The 25,796-nt window shown below is 34.6% G+C and overlaps 1 long non-coding RNA gene and 1 pseudogene across 1 annotated transcript; both read right to left on the bottom strand.

Annotated features, from left to right (window-relative positions):
• Positions 1–234: 234 nt before the first annotated feature.
• LOC148763146 (uncharacterized) lies at positions 235–2,091 on the bottom strand. The gene is made up of 3 exons (XR_016025719.1): positions 1,994–2,091; positions 1,255–1,340; positions 235–415 (listed from the first exon to the last, which is right to left on the bottom strand). It is a non-coding gene; the product is annotated as an uncharacterized LOC148763146 (long non-coding RNA).
• A 9,053-nt stretch (positions 2,092–11,144) lies between these two features.
• On the bottom strand, positions 11,145–25,776 carry LOC148763145 (uncharacterized; annotated as a pseudogene).
• Positions 25,777–25,796: the final 20 nt, after the last annotated feature.

Here is a 25,796-nt window from a genome sequence, read left to right as displayed (position 1 = left end):
CAGGGGTATTTTGGTCATTTTTTCTCAAAAATTTCAAAACTGGCTAAAACGTAATATACAAGTACAAAATACATAATTCATATTCAAAATGAGTTTAAAAGTCAAAAATCTTCATTTAAAACGAAATTACGGTTATTTGAATATAATAAGAAAATAAAAGAAATATTAAGGGAAATATTCTATTTTCTTATAAAACAATATTTATAGAGTTATACGTGAATAATTTTTATAGCGTAAAAGCTAAATAAATTTATACATACTGAAATACAGTAAGCCAAAATATTTAATTTAATTTACAATAACAAGAAGGCCCCCGAATAAACAAAAGTAAAGAGGACTGTGAACCTACGATTTGGAAAATGCAGATCCAATGGTAGTCCTCGATGAGATCAGCTATCTACAGTCTATACTGAACCTGAAATGGGTGGAAAGGAGTTGTGTGAGATTTTGCAATCCCAATGAGTAAACAGACATTATCATAAATATCTAAAGGCGAGTAAAATGGAGGCAAGTTTAAACAACAAATTTCAACCCATTTCATAATGTTTTCAATTTGTTTCTTAAACCATAAAATATTTGTAATTTACCAAAACAGTTGTTAAGGCTTATGTCTTTTATTAAAACAAGGCTCAAGCCAAAACTAATCCTCGGGGATACCTTGGCCGAGGCATTTAACCGAGTCCGCCAAGGGTGTTAAAATATTCACACGTGAAACACATTTTTATTTTTAAAAACCAGCCGTTCCTTGGCGTTGGCCGAGTTACACATTCACGTGGGGGTTCGACGTGAAGTGAGCTCTAATACTACCCCAGGAGTTACCCTCCTCGCCTCTACAACCGGAGTAACTATATAACTGGGTTTACCGTGCCCCTCTAATAGGCAGTCCACGGAAACCCGTCACTACAGTGACTAACCCACCAATTTTAATAAAATTTTGACAGTATAACGTGGCTTTTATTTATTTATCCAGCCTGCATAGTAAAAACAACTTACATAAATTTCCCAATGCACTCACAAAATATAGCCACATATACTCATTTCTCATAAGCCATTCCTAGGAAAATATATATTTTTCAAGTCAATTTGCAGCCTCCAATTACTCAATTTCATAATCAATACAATATATTTTTATTTGTCACATTTATTCCTAAAACATCAAAAATCCCGTTTAAATCTCGTTCGCATTTCATAAAATACATAAAGGTTATTTAAAATAAACTCTAGATAATTTACAATAATAATAAGTTTACTCACCGTTTGTACAAACTAAAAGCTTTCTAAGCGCCCCGATCACTACTTGTCGGGTACGACTTCTTTGCCTTTTTCGGAAGGCTCTCCTCCTAGACACATTACAAAAATTTACACAATTCATCACATTGATGCTAAATCACTATATAATTAACTTAAATCCTATACTAATGCATGGTATGAAATGCAATAGCCTAAAACGGCTTAAATGCGGTATTAACCTATTTTTTGCACTTTGCCCGATAAATTGCTAACGCGCTCCATTTTAGCTCTAAATCATCCCATTCTCTCTCCAACATTTCTAACCATTAAATATCAGCCAATAACCTTCTAAAAACAACAAAATCAGCTCACTCCCTTCCTTGGAAAATTCGGCCAAAAATGGGACATTAAGTCGGTTAATTTTCTACTTTGTTTTTCTATCACGTTTAATCGTTTTTCATCATTTTCTCTTCATTTTCCTTAGAATAAAATCAATTCATCATCATTGTACAGCATTGAGCATCCAGCCAAGAGTGGGTATTGTGAAAATTTACTGATTTCTTGCCCAATTTAATTTCTAAACACATTTAACTAACTAAAACTATCAATTTAACTAAAAATCAAAACCTAAAAATTTCAATTTCTCTCTCCTAGAATTTCGTCCAGCCCTTGATATCACTTTTTGATCTCTCTCCTCAAGCATGCTAAATAGAAATAAAGGCATAGGAAAGGTAGAAATCAAGCTAAAATCGAAAAATCTTACCGTTAGACGCGTAAACGGTCGAAAACCGCGAATTTCCCTTTGAATTTTCTTGTTTCTCTTTGGTTTTTCTTTTTTTCTTCCTTTCCTCTCTATTTCCTCTCTTGTTCTTCCTTATGGCCGGCCAGCACTCAAAATTTGGGTTTAAATGGCTGACTTTTCATTAAAATAATATTATTTCATTAAAAAATGCCATGTGTCACTTTCCCATTGGCCCATTTTTAAAATTTCATCCATTTGTTTCCAAATTTTCACCATACACTTGTCCCACATATCCATAGCTTAGATAAAATTCTCAGACTTATCCAAAGTCTCGGTGGAGTAATTTTTTGAAATTTACACTTTTTCCCCCGTAAAAGTCAAAAATTACATTTTTACCCCAAAAATTGAAAAATTGCCCATAGACATATTTTTCATCCCTTATACTCATACCATTCTCCAATTTGTCAAATTTGATCTAAATTCTCTCAAAATCTCAAATTTTGTCCGTGGGTGGCAAAATTACGATTTTGCCCCTACACTCTAAAAATCACCAGAATTAAACTTTTTCACTTCCTATCATTAAATTATACTCCAAATAGTTAATCTTGGTAAAAAATTTCACTCCATGATCAAATTATTATCTTAGGTGGCAAAATGACGATTTTCCCCTTGAACATCAAAATTTCCAATTTTACCCCAAATGAACCCTCGAACTCCGAACAATCATTTTTTTCATTCCTGGACTATAAAATATTAAATTTCATCCTACAATTCCTATTTGAACTAGTTCGAGGTTAAATCAACTCAAGTGTACCGTTAGGTACGATATCGGGTTTCGTCTTTTCTTATGTGCTTTCCTAGCATAATAACATGCTACTCAGTGCATGTATGTCATGACATGTATTTATAGGGTTGGGTTTTACAGGCTTGGCATATGAACTAGCTTAATTGTAAGCTAGACTTTGTTAGGCTATTATGAAGTATACAAATAGAAAAGTATGCCATGAATTTAGTGTCCTAAAAGGCAATGGAAAACAATGTATGAGTTTTTGTACAACTCCAATATATAGTTTTCATATATGAAGATTTGGGGAAAAATTTATAACTTATGCATGAGAGTTGTGCATTTGAATTCATGTAAGAAAAGTTTAAAATCTACTTGTTTGGCATAAAGCCCATGATGGAGAATGAATAATTATGGATTTAATTTTTGAGGTAATAGGACTAAAAGAAGTTAATTTCGGAAAGGTCTTAGTAAATGATTCCTTGATTTTAAGGTGCACTTAAGGAAAGATAAATGCCTAATTCCATCTTTAGATTGATCAATTAATGAAGCCATGAGATTTGGCATTTGGAGTAAATTTGAGGGATTTCAAGTTAGATATGTTGTATGTGGCTGATGACGAACAAATTAGCTATGACATTGGAGATATAAAGATGATTAGTAAGACGAGATTTGGAAAAGAACTTTAAAGGAAAATTTTGAGCAATTTAATTTTTAAGTGGTTGAGCTATTGATTAAAGAGATTGATTAAGACTATAAAGATATATATACAAGAATATCGTTAATTATTGAAATGCCTTGTGGTATAAGTTGACATTATCTAGTGAGCACTCGATCATGAAAGTACTGGAGTTTTGTTTTTGGGAATATGGTTACTAATGGTTATTAGATTTGAATCATCCATGATGTTCAATATATCTGAAATAAATAAAGCATGTCTTGATCCTTACGTATTATGAAATGCTCGAATGGAAATTGTATGGAAGTATGTAAACTGAAATAGAGATTGGTTGACAAGTTAGACCCGTAGTCAATGGTTGAATAAATGCTCGAATGTCGGAAGGTTTGATAAAAGATCAAAGTAGAGGAATTATGGATGGTTATGTAAACATGCATAATCGATGATTTAAGAATGATTTGATTGAGATGTGACTGGGATTAATGATATATTTAATTTCTCTTTATAAGATGAATAATAATATTGATTTAATTCAAGCAGTGTGGTATTTATAATTAAATGTATTATGACATTGTCGAGTTTTCTATAAAGATTGGAAATTGATAAAATTCATAAACCGAGATCCTATATAAAGAATATCTGACAAAAGTGATGTAGAAGAATTTTAGAATTCTGATTATTCACCGTACGTTGAATTGAATTCGAGGACAAATTCATTTTAAGTGGGGGAGATTGTAACACTCCGTACTCTCATTTAACCATCAATAAGACCCTATCGATAAAACGAAGAGTCACTTGATGTAAATTAAGAGTCAAAAAATGGTTACAGGTGAAAAGAATATTTTGAAATAAAATATTATTTTATGAATAAAATAATAATAAAATATTAATATTTTATCTATTATTGGAATTAGTCATGAAAAGGATTATATGACTAATCTAAGTGGGGGAGAAGAAATAAGAAAGAATTTCGAAAAAAAATGACGATAATTGTGCCCACGTGATTTTATTAAATCGAGTTAGCTTGGGTAAGTAAATATTTAAAATATTATGGTGACACTACGTTGAAGCGCAATTTTGATATTCTGGTTGTACGCGTGTAAAAAAAGAGAGATAGATAGAAATTAGAATTTTTAAATGCATAAGAAAGATCGAATTTTAAAGTACGAAAGTTGAAGGGTTGTGTAGTAAATAAAATGAAATTGAGGATTTACATGTAAATTTTAATAATTAAAGGGAATAAAATAAATATTAACAATAATAATAAAAAATTATTATAAGAGATCACATGGGCAGCCGCCCATGTGTCAGATACGGAGGCCAAAATAAAATATTTTTTTAAGTTAAATGATGGTAGGGGCCGGCTTAAGGACACAAAGGAGAAGGAACAAAAAAAAAGAGGGGCCGGTTAAGTGATATACAAGAGATGAAAGAGAGAAAATCAAAGCCATTTAAAGGAAGAGTAGCCAAACTTTAAAAAGAAAGAAAGAAGAAAAAAGGAAAAATGAGTGGGGGAACATTGACAAGAAACTTATCATTGTCGGCCCCACCATGAAGCCATATCAAGTATAACCTTTCTTTGTCTTTTTCATTTTATCATCAGCCATTTAAAAAAAAAACAACAAAGAAAGGGAGAAAGAGCCAAAATGTGAGAGAAAAAGGAGGAGGTGTCGCTAGTTGAAGGGAGAAGTTTTTGGGTGGTTGCAGCCAATTTGAGGAGAGAATTCCTTGGATGGTTGTAGCCGGTTTTGAGGGGAGAAATAGAGAAAAGAGGAAGCCATTTATGGAGCAAAATAAAAGGAGGAAAGGAGCTGATTTTTGAGAGAGGAACGAGAGGCCTTGTGCTATCGATTTTTTAGAGGAAAGAGAGACCTTGTGCTGCTGGATTTTTGGGAAGGAAAAAAGAGAGGAAGCTAGGCTGTTATGGTGACTGATGGTGAGAGTGAAAGTAAAAAGCTTGCTGTCGGCATTGGGAGTTAAGGAGGAAGGAGGAAGGATGAGGGCTGCAGCAAAAAAGGTGAGAAAGAGATCGGTTGAAGGAAAGGTAATTGGGGTATAAAAAGAAAATATATATATAATAATAAAATAAAATAATATATATATTAAGTGGGTTTCAATATTTAAGAGAAATAAGTAAAGGTGGTACATTGTAGTGGCAGGCTGAAGGAAATAACGGGCGACCAGTAAGAAGGAACAAGTAGATACATCTTCGAATTAATGGCGATGTAATGTCCCGTTATTCTGAGGTGAGTAGGGGGTGCCAATTTTAAAATTCCCATAATAGTGTAAATGCACGTATATTTTATTTTAGATGCAAAATTGTGGATAGCATGTGCTGGTAGAAATTTTAAGAAATTGTGAATGCAAATTATTTTTAAAAATTGTTTTGAATATATATATATAAATTATATGTAAAGTGTTTTGAAAATCAGGAAACAACCCCTTCGCACTGTTGTGCCTCAAAATCTATGCCTTATATTTGTGCAGTGTGCATTCATGGTTATATTTCTTATTCGCCATGCAAATTATTGTTTTGAAATTCATGTATAAATATATTTTGAGAAAATGATAGATTTTATCATACCCTGTGTTGAATGCTTTGGAAAATAATTTTGAGACGAGCTTTTAAGGACATAACGCAATTTCAAAATAGTTTTAAAAATCGAGAGATTCGAGAGTAGGCCGGTTGTCACTTCGGTTAAGTGTGACCCTCGTGCAGAAGTGAGCTCTAGCTAGAGGACCTTTGGGTCACTGACAGGCAGTTAGGCATGGCGAGGACCACGACTTGTGATATATGTATGTGTGGCCAGGCCACCAGATGATTATACGGTTGCGATCGCTTGATTCTCTGATGTCGGCCAACATCGTTAAGACTGCCATGGCATGTGAGATCCGGTGGAGCGAGGCTCCGAGAGGTTATTACATGGTATCAGGACCACAGATTTTATTTGATTTCCTACTAGAGATAAAAATCTCTTTGGGTTTTCAGACTCTTATTCCTTGCATGGTGAAAACTAAATTATGCGATTTCCTGCAGCTCCCCCTAGTTTTACTATTATATGAATTTTACCCTTGCGTGAGAGGCAATTTGCGAACTATGTATAAACCTGGTTACTATTTGATTTCGTGGGAGCTTACCCAACTTTATTGATTTGATTTGAGTATTACATGGGATAATTTTGACTGCAAAAATCTTTTACGAACATGAGGTTTAAAATGATATTTTACTAATTTAGTTTGAAAATGGTTATTAACCTTCTCGCTGCACAAAAGTTTACTTACTTGATTTGATATACATTATGGTTGATTACGACTTACAAGAGATTCTTGATATTTTCTTATATATATATAAGGCACAAATCTCCGTTTGAATTAAATATTTTTATCTACTCTTGCAAGTTTTATTATTCAAAATCTCAACCTTATTGTTTGTTTCCCATCTATCCCTTGCTCACGGAGCCGATGATCACTGAGTCTGTGAGACTCACACTCCTCTTTTTTTTTCCCTTTTGCAGACAGAGATAAGCCTAACGTGTAATCATCGACGTATATGGTCCACTGCAAATAGGTAAAGGCATCTCATAGCATTTTATCCTGAGTCGCTCCGCTGTTAGAGGTCGAGTCGTAGCACTTTATTATTAAGTTGTAAACGGATATTGATTTTGTTATAAGTAAATAATTGAAGAATGTGAATTTAGATGTATATACTTGTGATTAAATGGTTTAAAGCTTGAATTGATTATTATGTTTATGGTTTAAATCATGGTATGAGAGTATATTGTTTTTAGTATCAATATGGAATGGGATCGTCTATAGTGAACTAACGAGCATTTTGAGTAATGCTTGTTTGGGACTTGGGAGGTCTTTCCTAGAGGTCTCGGACGTTGGTAGCGACCGAGGAGGGGTCGTTACAAAATTAATCATAAATGGAAATGTTATTGGAATTACCAATGATGGGATGTCCATTCAAAACGCGAGAAGTCATAATTGCAAATGAATTTCCTTAGGTTAGGGATTTTGATTAAGACCCCACCCATATGATCGGAAGGTCTTAATTTTAAGTCTCGATGTTTCTAATCCTAAACAAATGAAAATTGTATTAACGTAATTACTAACCAAACAAAACACAAAAACAAAGGAAACAAAATAATAATAATAATATAATAATAATGACAATAATAAATACAAGAAGGAATAAATGAAATGTATTGTTTTAAAATATATAGGGCTATGAAAAGTGATGTTATTCATAATGATAAATAAATAGTAAAAATAAAATTTTCAAAAATAGTAAACTCATATTAATACTGAATATAACTAAAATATAAAAAGGAAATGTATATAATGAATATAATTAATAATGAATAGAACAATTTTGAGGTGTAGACTTCCATTACACATATTTTGGTATTTCAATAATAACTCTTTCTACAAAGCTCCAAATGAGAGGATTCTTATATTGCTGGAAATCTAAGAGAAAAAGCTACAACTTTCATGTTTACCACTTTTCCCTGTTCAGTATATAAGGTGGTCAAAAAATTTTTCTAAACTGAGGCATTGCAACAGTCCTAGGGCAATTACAATTTCTACTAATTAATTGATTGAGGTCGCGGCCTTGGTGGAAGTAGGCCACGCCTTAAATAGTTTGATAAGGAATTCCTAGTTGGAACTGATTTATTTCTTCACCTAACTTGGCCTAACTTCAAAACCCTATAAAAATAACCTTTTAGAGGACTTTTAGTAAGGAACGAAACATCAGAATGAGAGTTGAAAATCAAGCCACAAAATCATTAAAGAAAAGTCTCATTAGAGCTAAAGAAGAAATTGAAAAATTCAAGAAGATTTGGTGATCAAGATATCAACTCTTAGGTTCCTTTTATCTTTTTGTTGTTATTTTATTTTCTTGGTTTTGGTTTTGATGATTAAACTTAATTTGATAATGATGTATGACTTGATGAGAAACTAAATTATTTATCTAAGATTATGATTGAACTTAATATGCAGTCTAATTTATTTATCTCTCTTTTGCTTATGTCTGATGGATTTAAGTTGGTTATTCTATTTTTTTTCTTAATGTTTCTAGTTGATTGGCCATTAACTAGATTAAATTGAAAATCTAAGTTAAACTTTGACGAATGAGATTTAGGTAGACCTTAAATAGAATAGTGTACGATCGAATGCACTTAGTTGATTAAGTGGTTTCATTTGCATATAGGGTAGACATATACCTATAAGCCATACGTAGCCAAGATTAAAGCACAAACTTAATAAGTCTTTCTTGAATTTAATTTGCATAGGCATATAGCAAGTTAATTGGGAGAGATATATTTATGAGAAACTCAAAAGAGACTTGTAAATAATTTAGGACTCTAGGTGAGCAACTTAATCCATTAAACTAAGTTAAAAGAGAGAGACAATAATCAAATGAAGTATTGAAGGATATCATAATCTTAGGTCTGGTAGTCACTCGAATTTTATAAAGTAATTTTGTTGATAAATTTTAGATTAGTTTTAGTTATTAGTTTTAATTCTTCTTTTTAATAATTAGGTTGTTTGGATAAGATTAAGGTGTTATAATTTTAGTAGATAGCAAGTAGGAATTAATTCAATTTTCCATGGGAACGAATTCTATTTTCTACTATATTACTTGTTAACGATACGTGCACATACGTGAGAAATCAACAATAAACCCCAATATGTTGTAACCATCGTATTAGTTGAACACACACAACTTGCGCATGCAAAGGCCATAGAGTAATTGCGAAAGTGGCTTAGATGATAAAGAAAGTGACAATCCATGCAACCCCTCAAAAGAAAACAAAAAGAGATAGTGATAGTCTAACTATTTCTACTATTCAAATACTTAAAATAAACTTTTTAATCAAATACGCAGAGATTTTGTTCTATTATAAATACCTATGTAAATCTTTCCATTATATAATAATTTAGCTTTAATTACAATGACAATTGATAAAAGCATATGTAAAATCTTACACACATTTTCATATTAGCAATTAGTGTGGAAGAATCGACAGCAGCAAACATTGACAGAAGCAACTGTAAAATCTAACATCAAAGTGGATGGTTACATTTTCAAACTGGTGATACCTGTTGCTATTGAAGTAATCTTTTCTGTGTACAAAGGAGTGATACAAAGAAAACATAAATATTGAAGCAATAAGTCCTATTATCTTTGTTGGCAATTGTAACAACAAAATTCAGACTGTTACCTCTTTTGCCTATATGAAGCTAAAAGATATATTGATATGGTTTTACATATATGGTCTCAACTATGTCAAAAATAAGAAAGTAATGTTAGACCTTTGTCACATAAAGTTCTATATTGTTATGATGAAAACATTTATAATAACAAAACATGAAGAAAGTGATTGGCAGAGGACAATTACAAAATTTTTGAATTAAGAGGAGTTACTAACATTAATGATAAGAAGTACCATCGAAGAAAATTACAAAATTAGAAATTTTGAAAACTATGTCCATAACAACGTTGACGAAGAATATGAAATAATATTATGATATAGTCAGAAAGTACACGTGTACAAAATTCTAGAAAAGATAATTATTGGAATAATAAAAGAATAATGAATATAATAAAAATCTATTTAGGATAAACAATGTAAAATCTCTTTCTAAACAACATTTTGAGTATAATCAATAGCAAAATTATTTTTAGTTTGTATCAATATTTCTAATCCTTGTCTGCTTGTCGCCTTGGATAAAGCAACATATCGTTATGATGAAAACATTTATAGTAACAAAACTTGCAGAAAGTGATTAACAGAGGACAATTATAAAATTTTTGAATCAAGAAGAGTCACTGACATTAATGATAAAAAGTACCATAGAAAAAAAGTACAAAATTAGAAAATTTGAAAACTATGTCCATAACAATGTTGACAAAGAATATGAAATAATATTATGATATAGTTAGAAGGTACATATGTGTACAAAATTCTGGAAAAGATAATTATTAGAATAATAAAAGAATAATGAATATAATAAAAATCTATTTAGGATAAACAATGTAAAATCTCTTTGTAAACAACATTTTGAGTATAGTCAAGAGCAAAATTATTTTCAGTTTGTATCAATATTTTTAATCCTTGTTTGCTTGTCACCCTGGATAAAGCAACATATAATTGAGCATGAGTAAATATTGGTTTTAATAAAAATAAGCTGACTGTGTCAAGGATTTGTCCTTGAACTTTATTTATTGCCATTGCATAACACAATCTAATAGGGAGTTGTTTCCTTGTGATCACAAATGGCCATTTGTTATTCTTGGCAATCATATTTATTCTAGCAACAAAGACCTTGTCACTCACATTGTTCTGAGTCATGATTTCAACCTGGATTACACGGGGATGCTAAATGCGTCACAATCAATCTTGTTCCATTAAATAGCCCTAATGTTTGGTTTATATTTCTTAATAACATGATTGCAGCACCGACATTTAATTCAAGCTTATGATTTGGAATCCCATTTAATGAAATAGAATTCAAAAATTTAGTAAGATATAAAAAATTCTCATCTTCAATGCTAGCTGAACTTTTTGAGATTGAGTCATAGCTTAAGTTTTGATATCTCCTGGTAGTTGGGAAAGCATGTATTGATTAATGATATCGATTGTGTCATTGTGTGGAGTGACTACCGCTTTGTGTTGTAGATATGATATATCTTTGAAATTTCAATCAAAATCAATATACATAGCAGAGCAAGTAGCCTTGATTAGATCATCCATCGAAGAGATTAATAGATCATTCAGGATTTTCATAATCGTTGTGTCCTCATCAACATCAAGCTGAACCCCTTCAATAGAACCGTCACCGATATTTAAAATCCATTCAACAAATTCCTGGATTTCAACAGTCAAAGTTTAACCAGGTCTTAGGCTCAATAATCTCATTTTGTTCGAAGAGTGTAGATTACACAATGTTCCCAAATAGGTGATTTACATATCGAAGCAATGATGATATCATGCTTAGTCTCATATGGGATAAGAGGCAGAATTTGTCTCAAATCACCTTTAAGAAGAATTATTTTCCCTCCAAATGCTCTGTCTTCTTCACTTTTGTCCTTGTTACACATGATATCTTAAAAACTTTTGTGCAATGCTTCTAAACAATTCCTATATATCATCGACACTTCATCCTAAAGAATGAGATCAACCTTTTGAAGCAATTTAGCAAGTTGCGTGCCTTTCTTGATTTCACATGTAGATAAAGAATCAACATCAATTGGCATTTTGAATCTTGAGTGAGTAGTTCAACCTCTGAGCGCACATATAATAGTTTTCCATCGAAAAGTTTTTCCCGTATTGCCATGTCCGTATACAAAGAAAAAAGTTCATTCTGAGTAACAAATTACAAAACTGCATGGTAAATCTCTCTTTGTTCATCATTTAGCTTACTAAACAATGTTGCGTGCTTAGTATGGAGTTCTTTAGTATTATAATCTAATTCCTCCATCAACAACTTGTCGATTGATTGATTGTTGATAGTCATTGTTAGAGTTCAAAGACTATATTATGCTAATGAAGCACAATTATTGTTGAACAATAAATCTAAAGCACTCAATGTATAATCTTGGATCTGATCGTTTGGTATATAATGTAATTTTGCAATCGGAATGTTGCTTGAAATTGATGTCTAATATCTTCTAACATCGCTTCCCAATGCTTTAACTTAAGCTGTCTCAAATTTGTAACTAGGCAGAAGAGTATTATAGTTGTGAAAAGCTATCTCAATTGGTAAGGCATAGCCCACAAAAATGCTTGAGTTAAAGCATCGTCCCATTCTTTATCATCACCAAGTAAGCTTAATGCAGCACAAGTTGCTTGAAATGAGTCATATATAATTCCATCCACTGTTTGCAGTTCCTAAAAACTACGAGTCCTCTAGCAACATCAATCAACATTCTTAGAAAGAATAGCTCCTCTACTGCTAGATGTATATAACTAATTCTGCCAATAGATTTACCTACTTCTCTCATTTTCCATTCTTTTAAGTTATCTTTCCATACCCATTTCGTAGGGAACTCTGCATAAGTCAAGTATCGTGCATTTTTATACAATTGGTTAGCTTCCATCCATTTCATGAATTTTGTATCATGAATGTGAGGTATGCCCAACACTCATGACAAATTGTCATCATCTCGAAAAGAAATCCTCTGTTGGTTAAGAAAAAAAATGGGCAACCTTTCAACAGATGGGCCTCTATACTATAACTTAAAACCAAACAATCTCCAACATGCTTCATGTGCAGTAACGTATCTACAATCTAAATAGTTCTTGATCTCGTCAACTAATCTGAAACTTATTTGCACATTCACTGCATCTGTTGCATTACAGGTTTGAATAGCAATTTTCATCCTATCAAAGCCTTCGCTCAAGTACTTAAATAGATATTTGATGGATCTCGCTTTGTTATATATCTCAACATTGATGTGAGCCTAGTATTTCACTAATAAATTTTGACAGTAAGGAATAATATAGCGATTTTCAATTTGAAATCCAATTCTAGCTTCGAGCAAAATACTATTTGCTTCATCTTTTCTTTTATAAGAAGGAACTCTATCTTCAGGTAGAATCGTCTGAAGTTGAAACTTCTTCGAATAATGTTTACTACATTAATTCTTTACCATACACACAACACTTGGTTTGATAATGCCGCATGGCCTATGTATCATAAAGTCAACAACAGTTTTGTAATCCAATGGATCAAATTCCGAATGATGAGGCATCTTAGCATAAATAATTTTGTCAACATCTTGCAAACTTAAACATCTATGGTCTGGGTGCAACCACAACAATATACGTGCATGTGAAAGTTCTCTTTTTTGAAACTATATGGTGTAAACAACTGCCACAACAAAAGAACGTAAAAGAAGTGATTATACTATTGCACAACAATAGTATATGCATAAACTTAAAAACAAAGCAATCATATATCTATATCATCATTGTCAAATGTTAAAAAAAATTAGAAAACTAACCTGCCACCACTTTTCCAAAATGTTTATAATGAACTAAATCTTTTAGCAAAGACCATAATCTAATTTTGAAAACACGAGAAATAATGTCTGGTTTATCCTCAACTCGTTATCCATCGATGAACTTGAGCACTTCAATTATTTTTGGCCATTTACTATTCCATGTAAAAGTGATGAACAAATCAAGATAGCCATAATATGTACATAAAGCCATTGCATCTTGATAATTTTGCATGTAATAATGCGATTCTCTTGTAAAACTTGTCGACAATATTATTCGTTTTCTAATGGCATTTCCATCTGTATCACCTTTTGTCAAAGCATCAACAATTCCTTGGAACACTTCAGTCTTATATTTTTTTTATATTTTTGAGATTATAATCTATTCTCATACCTTTAACATTGGTGAATTTATCAGTTATATATTGCTAAAATAACTTTCCACCCTTGAACAATGTCAGTCCTTGACTTAAACGAAACATAAGCATATTCACATAGAACTCTCTAGTGGTGATTTTGCCTCATTTTGTCTAAGTTGTGTGATCCCATTTCTTGTATGGAATACCAAGACTAAATCCATATTCTCCATAAGGAAACAACAATGGATACTACATAAACATAAATGATGGATGTAAATTGCTTATCCTTTGTAAACCATGACATTTATGTTCCATAATTATATCACGTTTGTCAACTAATTGATCCATATCTCCCACAATTAATGCAACTATTTCTAAAGACACATGATTTGTTATTGTAGACCATCACTTTTTCGTCCAACAAGTAATTTTAATCTGATTGGTAGTTAATTAGACTTTTAAAATCTCTCTTTAGCCATTCGAAAAGCCTTGACAATCTTATTAGTTTGGTCAATAATCTTCATTAATTCTTCCACAATATTTGAATCCATGGTTAATCGATTCAAGTCACATCCCAATGTAGCAATTATGTTAGACGCTTCATTCTCTATGTCATATATGTATAGTTGAGAAAATTTCAGTTTGCAACCATTAATAGGTAATAAAGAACCTATCTTATGATGGTTTTGCCCTCTTATATTAAAGGCTTATAGTCCTGATCTTCTATTAATCCCATTATTTATTTTACCACCTATAGAGGTGAATTGAAACATTGAGTTATAAGCTCGTATGTTATCTCTAAATTTCAAAATAGTTTGACCACTTCCATAATCAAGTAATACAGCTAATAGTGGAAGCAGTTGTTTAGAAGGAGACAAAGACACTTTACCTTCTAAACAACACATAGTTAATCTCAGTTGCTGCTGATTCCTATTCTTATTTGTTCTCTCTTCATACCACATCCGTGCACCGCAAAAGAAACATGTATTTAGACCACCAAAATCTAGAGATAAAGAAGATGGATCTACAAATGGAATGTCTAGAATAGCAAAGAAAAATTAGGAGGAAAAGAAGTGATTCTATATATAAGAAAAAAATTCATGAAGGGGCTAACCTTGATGAAAATGTACTAAATTTGAATTCTTTGCATGAAAATTTGCATTGCTATCATTGTTGAACTCAATAGTTGTTACATCATGAATAGATTATTGATCAAATGATGATGCATTGTTTTCATTAGCGAGATGATAAAATATGGTTGGATCATTGAAAATGATAGAACTATGCCCTAGATTACTGTTGTCACAATGTTGATAGTCAACATCAATAGAAATAGTTTTCTGCCTTTAAGAACGCTAACAATTATATTCAGAGTTTTGAATGTCAAATGAGAAATCAACACCACCATAAGTAAGTCTTCATTTAGAATTTGTATCCATACAATGTATTCTAACATAACTACTATTTACTGATGAACAATGATTTTCAGATGGACTTGGGTGCATGAACCATGAATTATGAATAGTTATATGGTCATATGCACTTGTATTAATAATCGAAGTATTATTCTTAAAAGTTACAGAGAATACTAATGCCTTACCACCCTTACTTGAGTGGGCAATGTTTGCTATAGGTTGCAATTTGTTTGTAACATTTGCTGTAGGGTTTGATTGGTTTTCATCCGTGGATGTCATTATGGCTTTCCCTGTAATCTTCTTTTTAGGTTTCTTTGTGAAGTCTCGCCACTCAAGATAGTCAATGATTTCATAACATCGTTGTTTCAAATGACTTGCTTTACCAAAATGAGTACATACCAAAATGTCAGATTTTCTGGTTGATTGATTGCTTTGATTCTTCGAGGAGCTAAACAATAGTCTTTACCGAGTTTGGTTGGCTAGCATGGTTATGCTCTTAAGATTTGGATGAGACCCTCCCATTATTTATCTTTGTTGATATTCTCTCCTAACATATGCACACGTGCTTTGCAAAATCAAGTTTTGGATCTTTTCTTAATATTTCTCCATAAACCTGATCAAATTCAGAATCAAGTCCACTTAGAAAAATATGGACTTGAAGCCTAGCCATCATAAAATGCAATTGGACTGCACCTTTAATTGTTCATTCTTACGAGATAATCTTGTGATCAATTTTCTGAAAAATAGCCATAAGTTCATTATAGCATGTTGATAATGGTCAACCATTTTGTTTGGTAGAAAAAGATCTCTAGTTCAGTTAAAAAATACAAGTCTTTTTCAATCCATCATAGATGGTTTTCGATGCAGCTTCCCATATCTCCTTTGTCAAGCCCTACTCTATTATATACTTGTCATGTCATTCATGTGCTTGATAGAATGTTTGCATAAGTGAATGTATCAGAAAATCGTTAAAAGTCGGTATTGTACCTAGTGGTACAATTAAGTTGATTAAAGCCTCGAACTAGGCCAAATAAAGATTTTACGATGTATTTGAGAGTTATTGAATCTTAGAATGTCTTAATATGATGATTTGAAATTCGATGATTGATTTGGAGTTAATTCAGGAATTTTCATAACGTAAAGGCAAAATGGTCATTTTGCCACCCAAGGGCAAATTTGGAATGTTGGATGTTATTTTGACTAAATTTGATTAGTTAGAGCATTATTTGAATTTGAGAAGTGAAAAATTTTAATTTCGACATTTTTTCGAACATAGGGGCAAAACGGTCATTTTAAGTGTCCATGAGGGCGAAATTGAAAATTTTGGAATTTTACACCACCATGACACTTGTCAAACCCCTGAATTTCACCCATTATTTTTTTAAGTGAGATTATATGTGGTGGGAATGAAATGCTTAATTATTAAGTTTTAAACATGGACCAATTAAAAGGTGACAAGTGTCAAGCTTTAATATTATTTTAATTGCCTATATAAACTCACTTAAAACCCTCACATTCACACTCTTATGGTCGGCCAAGCAAGGGAACAAAGAGAAAAAGAGAAGAACAAACCCTAGGAAGGAAAAATCCAAGAGAAATTGTTGGATTTCAAGGAATCAAGCAAGTAAAGGTAAGATTTTTTAATTTTAGCTTGTGATCTACCTTTCCCATGCATTCTTTTTCATTCTCCATAGCTAAAATTCAAGTTTTCAAGAGGGAACCTTTGTTGGCAAAACCTAGAGAGAAAAGTTTTGGTGATGAATTTTGCTAGATTTCATAATATCCTAGTGTTTTTAGTCATTTTGTGATGTTTGGAAGGAAAAACAAGCAAGAAAATCACATGTTCTTCAACCACCATCATTTGGCCGAATTTTCTATAGGGCATGTTGATGATGGATTTGGTTGTAATTCATGTTATTTAGCTAGGAATTGATGACTTATGATGTTGGATATCGAAAATGGTTATTGAAAAGTATAGTTCCTTCAGAAAATGGCTTGATGAAAACTGAGAAAATCATAGTAAATGGACTTGGATTTGATTCCTAATGATATATATGGATTTACGAGACTGTGTAGACATTGATTATTATGTTAGTTCGAAATTGGAATGAATTTCGAAAAATGGTGAAGTTAGTCAAAAATCAAGTTCATTGTAATGCTTTGGTGTATTAGATTATTGGAAGTGTAATGAATATATTTGAAGTTGAATCGGATGTTTTGGTTAAATCAATGGTGTATAGTTCGAATAAGGTTGAATACAAATTCCTTCCGATCACAATTGAACCTACGTAGAACACCGTTGTCACCACCCAAATTTTGGGCCATGACCGACGCATGGGCCCAATGGACGTAGTCCACTAAGCCCAAGCCAGCCTATTAATTTGACATGTTCATCATTCCATCACAAACTGCTAAGTCACATTTCATAACTTAGGATCAAAATAATATTAAACATTGCCATCTCATAATGGCATACCAATCAAGTGTACATTGTCTACAACATGTATCTTAATAATTTACATCAAGTTTATCTACACATATCAAAATGAAGACTCGATTTCCAGCGGAGAGACCCGAGTGATGTATGGCTACTGAATGCCGAGATACCTACCAAGGAAACGAATTTACAAGGGCACCTTGACCTAATTACCGGCTGCCTCTTGATCTAAAAACATGAAGTTGAAAACGGTGAGTATAAACCTAGTGAGTGAACAAAAAGGGAACAAGCATATCATAAGGAATGTTTAACGAAATCATCATGCATTCATTTTTCAAAACAATGCAATTTATTTGAGTTCTTATTAAACCCCTCATGTAAACCCCACATGAGAAAAATCACTTATTGAAAAGAGTCCATGCTCAACAAAGGTTTTGGAGAGTGAAAACTTTAATAGCATTCATGCGAATCAAGTCAAATAAACGAAGTGTCTTCGCTGCAGCGAAAAGGCATTCTCCCTGCAGCGACATTGGACTTAAATTATCATCTAGCCGAGGGTTTCTTAACTGGCTGAGGGTTTCTCACCAAACCTCCTCATTTTAAACTTAATTCATTTATTCCTAAATGTTGGAAGTCCATGCTCAATTATGGTACCAAAGGAATGGAAAATAAGGCAACAATTGATCAAAATGTGAGACAAAACAGAAAGATTTTCGCTACAGCGAGAATGAATCTCGCTGCAGTGAAATTTTTGCCCCAAGACAGAAACGTTCTCGCTAGTGTGATTCCGCCACAACACTTTCACTGAGGCTACATCTTTTGATCAGAGCTTTTTGACTTGCCGATCAAGGATAATTACTGGTTGTTCCTTATAGGTTAGATCATCTAGCAATTGAATGGTTTCATACCGTATTACATGTGATGGGTCGGGGTTATATTTTCTAAGTATTGATACATGGAATACGGGGTGAATGTTCGAGAGGTCTGGTGGTAGTGCCAAACGATAAGCCACCGCTCTAACCCTTTTTAAGATCTCGAAGGGTCTTATATACCGAGGGCTTAATTTTTCTTTCTTGCCAAACCTCATTACCCTTTTAGTTGGTGAGGCCTTCAGGAATACGTGATCTCCCACTTGAAACTCCAAGTCTCTCTGTCTATTATCAGCATATGACTTCTATCTACTTTGTGCTGACAACATCCTCTATCGAATCATATATATCTTCTCGGTGGAGTCCTGTACCAACTCAGGCCCCAAAAGTTTCCTTTCTCCCACCTCTAGCCATCTAATAGGTGACTTGCAGCTCTGTCCATATAATGCCTCAAATGGTGCCATTTGGATGCTAGCTTGGAAACTGTTGTTGTAGGCAAATTCCACTAAGGGCAGATATTGATCCCACCTGATCCCAAGGTCTATCACACAGGCCCTCAACATATCTTCCAATGTCTCTATTGTCCATTCAGACTGTCCATCAGTCTGAGGGTGGAAAGTTGTGCTGAAGTCTAACTTAGTGCCTAACGCTTCTTGCAACTTTCCCCAGAACCTACTGGTGAACTGAGCTCTTCTGTCAAATACTATAGAAATGGGGATACCATGCAGCCATACTATCTCATCCATATAAACTCAAGCGTATTGGGAAGCCCCGTAAGTAGTCTTAACCGGAAGAAAATGGGTTGACTTTGTTAACCGATCTACTATGATCCAAATCGAGTCATAACCCCCACTAGTTCGAGGCAAACCCGTTACAAAGTCCATGGCAATATGCTCCCACTTCCACTCGGGTACTGGTAATGGCTGTAGTAGCCCTACAGGCCTCTGATGCTTAGCCTTAACCTGCTGACAAACTAGGCATTTGGAGATGAACTTAGTTACATCTCTTTTAAGTCCTTCCCACCAATATACCTATTTCAAATCTTGATACATCTTTGTAGCCCCTGGATGTACCACATAAGCTGCCATGTGAGCCTCCTCCAATATTTCTCTCCTCAGTCCATCCTTGTCCGGCACATAAAGTCTAGTTCCATACCTCAACACTCCATCTGTGCCTTTCGTAAATGTCTTCCCTTTCCTTCCTTGAAGGTCCTCTAAAGCCTTAATTACAAACTCATCTTTACTTTGTGCTTATTTGATTCGATCCATTAAGGTAGACCACACTCTAAAATGTGCTAGCAATGCATTTGCCTCTGAAACTTCCAAATGCACTCTCATGTTTCCCAAGCTATGAATCTCCCTAATCAAGGATCTCCTATTTGTAGAAATATGTGCCAGACTTCCCATCGATTTTTGACTCAAGGCATTCGCCACTACATTTGCCTTACCGGGATGGTAGAGAATAGTACAATCATAATCCTTTAGTAACTCCATCCACCTACGTTACCGCAAGTTAAGATCCCTTTGCTAAAATATATACTTCAGGCTTTTGTGGTCCGTATACATCTCACAAGTTTCACCATACAAATAATGTCTCCAAATCTTTAAGGCAAACACGATTGTTGCCATTTCCAAATTGTGTGCGGGGTAATTCTGCTCATGCCTTTTAAGTTGCCTTGATGCATACGCAATCACCTTCCCATGTTGCATTAATACACACCCTAAACCAACCCGTGATGCATCACAGAATACCGTATAACCCCCTGTGCCTTGCGGTAGGCTTAACACTGGAGCTGCGGTGAGACATGCCTTAAGCTTCTCAAAGCTATCCTCACAAGCATCAAACCACTCAAATTTTGTATCCTTATGTGTCAGCTTAGTCAGAGGGGTGACTATTTTGAGAAGTCCTTCACAAATCGACGATAATAGCCAACCAAACCCAAAATGCTTCTAATCTCCGTAACTGATGTTGGCCTTGGCCATTTTTCCACTATTTCAACCTTCTTTGAATCAACTTGTACCCCATCCTTAGATACCACATGTCCCAAGAATGCAACGCTTTCCAAAACTCACACTTGGAGAACTTGGCATACAATCGATGTTCTCTCAAAAGTTAGAGCACTATCTTAAGATGCTGCTCATGTTCCTCCCTACTCCTCGAGTAGATCAAGATATCATCAATAAACACTACCACGAACTTATCCAAATAAGGCTTGAACACTCGGTTCATCAAATCCATAAAGGTCGCAAGAGCATTCATGAGCCCAAATGACATCACCAAGAACTCATAGTGCCCATACCTTGTTCGAAATGCGGTCTTGGGTATATTATCATTCTAGATCCTCAACTGATGGTACCCAGATCGCAGATCTATCTTAGAGAAACATTGTGCTCCTTATAGTTGATCAAATAAATCATCTATTCTTGGAAGAGGATACTTATTCTTCACCGTCACTTTATTAAGTTGTCGGTAGTCAATGCACAGCCTAAGTGACCCATCTTTCTTCTTCACAAATAGCACTAGTGCTCCCCATGGGGATACACTAGGACAGATGAAGCCTTTATCCAACAAATCCTCTAATTGATCTTTAAGCTCTTTAAGCTCTGCAATTGCCATTCTATATGGGGGTATGGATATAGGTCTAGTGTCGGGAATTAAATCTATGCAAAATTCAATCTCCCGCTCGGGAGGTAAACTCAGTAATTCCTCAGAAAATACATCCATGAACTCCTTCACCACCGACACTTGACTTACATCTCCAACCTTCCCCTAAGTATCCCTTACCACAGCCCAGTAACCTATACAACCTTGTCATAATAACCTTCGGGTAGACATAACCGATATCAAATTGGTTGGAACATTACTTCTATCCCCCTGAATACTAAATGATGGTTCACCGGGAAAATCAAATCTAACCAATTTATGATAGTAGTCCACACTAGCATGGCAGGGTGATAACTAATCCATCCCCAAGATCACATCAAAGTCTAAGGTGTCTAGCACCACTAGATTCACCAAAGTGTCTTTGTCCTTGACTCTCACTACACAGGACTCATATTCCCATTCGGCCACAAATACCTCCTTTAAAGGAATAGACACCACTAATTGTTCCTCTATCTTAACACGATCTCTACCCAACCGAGATGCAAAACATGGAAAGATAAAAGAGTGGGTAGCACCAGGATCAAATAGTACTTGAGCATTCATATTACAAACTGAAAGAATACTTGAGACCATGACATTGGATGTTTGGGCCTCCTGCTGTGTTAAAGCAAACACCTTTGCTTGGCCCCTACTAGTAGAACTCTAACGTCCGGACCCAGATGGCTTGCCTTGAGAGGAAGTACCAGCACCTCTACCTCTGGATCCACTAGCTTCCCTATCAAATGAGGCGACTACTGAAGGAACAGATAAAGTTGGTTGGGTAGAGCCACGAGCAGAACCTTGCGATTGATGAGTCGTCGGGCAATTCCTCTTAATATGTCCAAGTTGACCGCACCCGAGACAAGCTCTTGTAGTAAGGAAGCATTGTCCACTACGTCGTCTCTCACAAGTATCACAAGGGTGGGTGACTTGACTACCCTGTCTGGAATCTTGTCGCTTCCCAAAACTGAAGGTTCTCTAATCCATCCCAATATTAGCACCAGGCGAGTCACTCCCCCTTTGGGGCAATCATGAGTTCTTTTGTGGACCATGACGACTAGAAGATGACATCTCACTGCTGAAATCTCTACGACCTTGATAACTTTTTGTCTTAGCCCTTTTTACTCTATCCCTTGCAACCCTACTCTCACTGGTTCTCATCTCAATCCGCTGAGCACAATCTACCGCTGCAAAGTAGGTATTGAAATCTCGGGATGCCATAGCCTTAAACAACAGCTCCACTAACCCATCCACAAACCTCTGAATCTTCATCTCCTTAGTAGAAACGAGATAAGGTGCATAGCGAGCTAGCTGCGTGAACTTGATGTCGTACTCGGACACCGTCATACTCAAAGTCTGTACCAAAGTCTCAAACTCCCTAGCTCAGGCATTACGTACACTAAGTAGTAAAAATTGATCTAAAAAGGCTGTACTAAACTCACCCCAAGTCAATGGTGCTGCATCCGTTGGTCTGCCTCTACATAGAGAACTATACCACTATTGCACCACGTCCTCTAATCGGAAGGCGGCTAGCTCAACTGACCAGACATTGGAACATCTCAAAGCCTTACAAATCTTCTCCATCTTATCTAAGAAAACCTAAGGTTTCCCCGATGCATCAGACCCTGAAAATGATGGAGGCTTAAGCTTGAGAAAATCATGAAGAGAAATATCTAGATGTCCCCACTCGACCTCATGATGTGGGTGATCGGCCTATCCTTGGGAGCTAGGGGATTCTTGCATTGTAGGTCTCCCTTTTACTACCCTCTGTATATCCTCCATACGGGTTGCCATCATCTCTACAACCCGATTAACTCCTTGTAGGCCTGCTGCCAAATTCTCAATGGTAATACCTCTAGCTGGGTGTCTATCTACATCACTTGAGGACTGTCCCTCCTTTCGCCTACTCATAGGTGTATCCGCCCTCACCAGCCTAGTGGCCCTACCACATCTACCTCAGCCCTTCAAGGTGGATGCCCGTGGCCTATCTGCCATCGTAGTAGAAGCATCTTGCTCCCCCATCCATCTTAAGGCGACTCTTGTCTTAGGCGACATTCTTACCTAGATAAGAGCAAACACTTGTTATTAAACACATTTTATAATCATACTTAAGGCAAAAGGTGGTTTTTAAGATAGAGAATCTATGCGGTCCCTTGGTCGTAAAATGTGCCGCGGTTCACACTTCACAACCATAGTTCCCACATAAAAACTCGACTCTCCACTGGACCAACAAAAGGAAGTTCTAGGACTTAGACAAACCTAGGGCTTTGATACCAACATTGTCACGACCCAAATTCTAGGCCATGCTCTTGTCATGACCCGAAATTTGGGTTGTGACAACCGTCTTTAAGTGACTATCCGAACATTTCTCATTCAACTTCATGCATTCATATAGAGTTTGAAATAGTTTTATAACAATTTGACACCAATGTATTGAATTACGTATCGTGTATTATGGATAGGTGTTGAACCCCTCGATAAGGGCAAAGATATCGTGCCAGAGGACCAAGAATAGGAGTACTCCTACCACTCCAAAATCCCATTATAGTGAGTAATCAGATGTTCATCTTAATTATCTAAAGTGGTTTATACTTGTTTTAAGATTTTAAAGAATAAGGCACTTAATTTGCAAATTATTATGTTTTACATTTTAAATGTTGGTTAAATGAATGAGATTTATAAATTATTCTGAACCTAAATATTGATTTTCGAAATAGAGTAAGTGGAGGCTATACATTTGTATTGTATATATATATACATGATTTGAATTGATGGTTTATGAAATTGTGGTAGCATGAATGGTTGAAATTGTGGTTTTGTAAATTATATAAATTGTTTTATCTTACATTGACAAGTTGGATAGTACTATATTAGCTATGTTATGCTGCCGAAATTTTATTGATTTGGTGGGTTATGTATTTAGCTTACTGCAGTGGGCGAGTTTCCGTGGACCAGCCTATTTGAGGGGCACGGTAAACCCCGCTATATTTTACCTTAGTATGAAAGGCGCGGAGGGTATCTCCTAAGGTAAGTTTAGAGTTCACTTCACGCCGAACCACCACGTGAGGATGAAACTCAGCCAACGCCAAGGAATGGCTATATTTTAAAAGTAAAAACATGTTTTATGGGTATATGTCATTTTAACATCCTTGGCGGATTCGGTTGGATGTCGGGGCCAAGGTGTCACAAAGTATGAGTTTTGGCACAAGCCAAGTTTTTAAGAGAATCATAAGCCTTGTTGATTATTTTGATGAAATGTAATTGTTTTATAGGAATTGAAATGAGTTTTGAATGTTATGAACTATATTATGATGGGATGATTTAACTATCTCAATTTACTCGACTTTAGATGTTATAGATGAATTTTGCTTACTCACAGGGTTTCTAAAAACTCACCCTCTTTTTTTACCCATTTCAGGCTCAAGATAGTATGTAGACAGCCGATTTTGTGAAGGGTTGCTTTTGGATTTGCATCCTTAGAAATCGAAGGTCTACATCTTGTATATTTGTGGTTATTTTGGGACCCACATGTCATTATAGAATATTTTCGTATACCTTGTTTAGTGTGTTATTATATATATGAATTTATTTTGCTCTTATGCTACAAAAATTGCTTATACAGGATTCTATAAATATTGTTTTATAAGAAAATGAAATATTTTATTTAATATTTTTATTTAGTTTGATAAGCCAAAATTTTATTTTAAATGGATGATTTAGATTACTAAAATTATTTTTAGATAAGAAATGTATATTTTTCGATCGTATGTTGTATTTTCACCAGGTTTCAAAATTTTCGGATAAAAATGACCAAAATACTCCTGTGTGGTAGAAATTACTTTTGTTTGTTTTTAATTTAAAGATAGTTTATATTCCCTTAAAACATGATATTTAGTAACTGTTGCTCACAGGGGAGACGTAAAAATTGATGCAAGAGCCTTGTGAGATTTCGGTTGACATTCCGGGTAATGAATGTCTATCGAGACATCGCGGTGGTTGTCACGGGCTCGAAGGGAGTACCGGGTCATGACATCCTTGGTTGTGGGAAGACAAATAAATCGTTGCATCAGTGATAGACTTATTAAGTCAATAACCCAGCTTTTCACTTTGTGATCTCCAGTAAGTCATGTTCCAAGATTAGGATCTCTGGGTGCATGTTTTTTTGCTTCTTCAATGAGATATTTAGCTTTGTTGTGAGCACCAATACGCATCTCCATGATTTAAGACCATAATGAGTAATTTGTTTCATGTAGTGTAATATTGATAAGAAATACAGGATTGTCTTAGTGGACAATAATTACTGATATTGGGTTGCCTAGTATGGTTGGAACCATGGAATTGCTTGGTTCGGTTGGAACAATGGAATTGGTTTCTGCCATATAGTTTCAAAAGAATAGAAAAAAAAGGTGATGGTGATTTTTCGAGTATGAGCTTCAGAATTCGAGATTCGCGTTAGAGAGTTCTTTTAAGATTAGAACTGCTCTAATACCATGCAACGACCTCTCCCCGGTCACTACCGGCGTCCAAGACTTTCGAAAAAGACCCTCCAAGTCTCAAACAAGCCTATCTAGAATTTGCTCATTAATCCACTACATTCAATCACCATATAATATTGATACTTTCATA

Source organism: Theobroma cacao, chromosome 4 (assembly GCF_053813885.1).
Source record: "Theobroma cacao isolate CCN51 chromosome 4, ASM5381388v1, whole genome shotgun sequence".
In the NCBI taxonomy this organism is placed as follows: domain Eukaryota; kingdom Viridiplantae; phylum Streptophyta; class Magnoliopsida; order Malvales; family Malvaceae; genus Theobroma; species Theobroma cacao.
Note: the sequence above shows the minus strand (reverse complement) of the source record. Positions and strands in the feature narration are given on the sequence as shown.